Raw genomic sequence first — 4,030 nt, 5'->3', positions numbered from 1 at the left:
GTTTTGGGTTGAAAGAACAGGTAACCAAAAATTCGTTAATAACAACCCAGAATGGGTTTAAAACATTAACCAAATTTTGTGTTGGACTTTTTGACCCAGTGTTTTTACCCATAAAAAAATGTGAAAAAAAACTAACCCAAAACAGTCACTTTTAACCATTTTTTGGTTAAAACAAATAACGCAAAAAATTTGACCCAAGTAGTTTTAAGAGTGTATACTATACAACTTAAGATAATGTTATAGAATTTAATTTTTTTTAGTCTATCGAATTTTGTATTATAAAATTAAATAAGTCAAGATAGGTCTGTTTGAAGTTAGTTTATTTTTATATTAATCATAATTATTTCTAATTTAGCTATTCAAGAGAAAATTTCAATGGAGATATTTTAACTATTGAAAAATACGAAGAAGCAATTAGTGACTTAAAAAAAGAGTACCAAAAACCCAGAGTTGATTGGGGTTCAATTCGAGCTACGACAAACATTTCAGAATCGCTCTGCATTCTTATAAAAAATGAAACACCTTGATATGGTTGAACTTTTAAAACATTATCCTTGCCTTGAACATTCAAAAGCTGTATGCGCTCACATTAAATTATGGTTTGTTTATTCCTACATTTAAGATAAATCTCTAAATAAAATAACTTTTTTGCATACTTAGCTTATATAGTGATTGAACTTCAGTTAACCTTGGGATTTCCATTTATACCACACATTATTGGCTAATTTGGACAGGTTTGTTCATGTGATAGTTGATTTATCAAAATCGGACCCCACTTCAAAGGTATGCTTTATATGGTATAATTGTAATATAATAATTATTGCGGTTATGACAATTAAATATCATCTCATATATATTTAGCTGCAGCGAAAACGCTTTGAAGCTTGGCGTGTGTTTGAAAAGAAAATTCAAGTTACCAATACTAAAGGAGTAAAGTCTGAAACTATAATAAAAGAAGTATCGGTAAGTTAGTTTTGTAATCTTTCTCACTGAAATAATGCATGGTTGCTTTTTACCTAAATATTCTATACGATAACTTAAAACTATTTCACAATTAGTCGCGAAGCGTTAATTGACCTTCCTATTTTAAAGAATATCTTCCTATATAATGTTTTTCACACGCATGTTGAAGTATTTTAATTAAATTATAAAAAATAATTATGGTTCATTAAAAATAAATTCCAAAAATTATTAAGTTGTAGTATTATTATTAATTTCACTGCTAAGTTAAATTTAATCTTACTGGAAATAAATAGAACTATTATTTTTTTGACAATTAATAGTTTCATGTGTGTTTGTTTAAAAAGTGTTATGCCAAATATTAATTATTGCAATATATAATACAACCAGAATTATTCGAAGATACCTTGGAAAAATTAAAACCAGGTCATGTTATGACTAGAATATCTTTCCGTGACTGCTCACCTGAAAATGCTACCATCCTTGGGTTAGGAAGTGTTGTTCCACTTGGAGAACAAAATATAGATTTGGTGAACATATTAATCGCCTATTATTATTCGTTTGAAATTGATTACCCCAAGCAGTATGTACAGGCGATGGGTATTTTAGTGAAATTTGTTCTTGGACACTAATTTTATAAATAAGGCACTAAAGCTGTTAAAATGTCAATGAAAATCAATAAAATTTGGAAATAAACTTGTTTCTTTAAATGCATGATTTTCTATACAGTTGAGGAAAATACATACGTCTAGTGTACTCTTTGCGTTCTTATGTGATCCCCACTTCCTAATGTATTGTGTACCATTTGCGTTCTTTTGTGTACTAGCGATCTAAAATTGAGACAAATATGATCTCTTAGTGCACATACAGATCACTTAACATTGATCACATAAGGATCGTAAATGTTCACATAGGGATCGTAAACGATCATTTTCTGAACACATGGGAACGTTATTGGATCACTTTGGATACATGTGATCTTAGAGTGTAGTAGTGATCTAAAATTGGGACAGATATTGGTGATCTACAAGTGATTTATTGTGATCTTGATGTGAATTTAGAATTTGCAGTGCGTATACTTGTTTTTAACTATCAATATTGACGTTTATTTAAATAAAACAAACAGCCTAGATTCCATTTTTTCATCTTTAGTGCGAAGACTTTCTTCGTGCCAACTCCGCTTAGAATTTTCTCCAAATATTCAGCGCCAAGAGGGTTGACCCATTCCATTTGGAGAGATAACGAAAAAAGGAAGTGTGACTTTTCAAATCTCTTATTAGTACGTCACCCATCAAGTGGTTCTTCACGTACATCACTGCTGCGTTCTGTAACGCACAACGGATTTTTATCGTTTCGGGTTTCGACGTCATGAAAGGAGAGCTAGTTTTATCTTTTCTAAACGGAGTAATGATGTCACAACAAGCCAAGAATGTAGCGAACATTAATTGCAGTCGCTTAACTTAATGGTTTGATTTATAATTATATTGATTCATGTAGAAAAATGCTAATATATTACGAAAACACAAAATGCAAATAATTGGGCACGTTGAAATTTTGGTGAGTTGAACTCGGGCGTTTTACAATATTAGCAATGACCGAAGAAAATAATTCAGCAAGATTCGACGTTGACCAAGGGTTTCACTGAAAACATTCTTCCAGAAAATGCTTTAAAGCCGATAGACGATTTTGTTATGTTTTTTTTTCTGATTCGAAGTGAGACGCCTCATCCATAGTTACCCAGCCGTTTTACGTCTTTCTACATCGCACTACCATTACGTGTTCTTCTCAAGAGTAGTATTCACCCTTTCCTGGGCATTCCTGAATCCGATGACGCGAAAAGTGGTGCTTGAAATGGGAATCATCATTCTTTGAGAGCAGCCTTTAGTATGCACTACTGTACATAGCAATAGCATCTGCTAGTAAGATAAATTAATCTAACATACAGAAATTCGAGAAAATGAGACGATGCGTAGGGCATCTGCATTAACTTTTCTTCATATAAATGGCCCAATTAAATTCAAGGGATCATACTTACCTGGCGTCGCTGCGGTCTCGATCTATGAGGAGGCGGGCTTGGACGAGAACCCATCATTGCACCGAGATGGGTTTGAATCTAACTTTCTTGTGCAAATTGCGTTGGATGGGGCGTATAATTTATGGTAGTGGGGTTCTGCGTACGCGCTCGACACCAGACATATATATCCAAAACATGTGTATAACCTAAATCATGGAATATAAACCTTCTAGGATTTGTAGACCCCTAGGCTGACCTATGGTGCGGGCCCTTTGCATGGGGGAATCCTAAAATGGTTTTTTAAAGAAATTTTTATTACTAATAACCTCAAGGGTTGGTCACTCCGCGAACTCGGTGTACACTGTCGTAATAACTGTACTAATAACAACTCATGAACTCTTAAAAAACAGTTCCTTTAACAGTACTAAGTACGCGAACTCGGTGTACAGGTCATTCGATAGTGACTTACCCCTCGAAAAACCTGATTATATCATTTTCATTTTTGTGGTGCGGGCCCCTAGGCTGCAGCCTAGATAGCCTGTGCGTAAAAACGGCCCTGCTTCAGGGATAGAAGCTGAACTTTGTTTTGTCCCTAGTTTTCAAGGTGGGAATGGGCTAACTGAACTATTTCCGTTTTATCTTCTGCTGCTCCGGTGCCATTAGAACTAGGTGGAGTAACACTTTTTTTTTTAGTTTGATGGTTAATTAGAACTAGTTGTAGGTTAAAAATTTTTGGTAATTGAACTTTTTTGTACTTTCTTCCCTGGCGAATTTTCCTTAATAGATGGTTTGATTTTGCTCTTTCAAGGTTTTTCTTAATTCAAATTTTATCTTTATCGATTCTTTATTTTCAAATTGGTAATGTTCTTTACAATCTTTGACTAGGACCTTTCCCCGTGTGTTTAGGAACACGTCGATAATTTTTGAAACCATTGCTTCTCTCCTCCATTTGTCAAGAGTTGCCAATCTGTAAATAGTTCCACTATAATTGCCTTTATTGCATTTTTTTTAGTATGGTTGCCTCTTAGTTTGGAGACGTTGTAATTGTAAAAGTTA

At 33.7% G+C, this 4,030-nt stretch overlaps 1 non-coding gene across 1 annotated transcript; it reads left to right on the top strand.

Moving 5' to 3' along the window:
• Positions 1-2,987: 2,987 nt before the first annotated feature.
• On the top strand, positions 2,988-3,151 carry LOC149957731 (U1 spliceosomal RNA). The gene has a single exon (XR_016479604.1). It is a non-coding gene; the product is annotated as a U1 spliceosomal RNA (small nuclear RNA).
• Positions 3,152-4,030: the final 879 nt, after the last annotated feature.

The sequence above is a fragment of the Leiobunum rupestre genome, chromosome 2, assembly GCF_980474605.1.
Source record: "Leiobunum rupestre chromosome 2, qqLeiRupe1.1.hap1, whole genome shotgun sequence".
Classification (NCBI taxonomy): Eukaryota; Metazoa; Arthropoda; class Arachnida; order Opiliones; family Sclerosomatidae; genus Leiobunum; species Leiobunum rupestre.
Note: the sequence above shows the minus strand (reverse complement) of the source record. Positions and strands in the feature narration are given on the sequence as shown.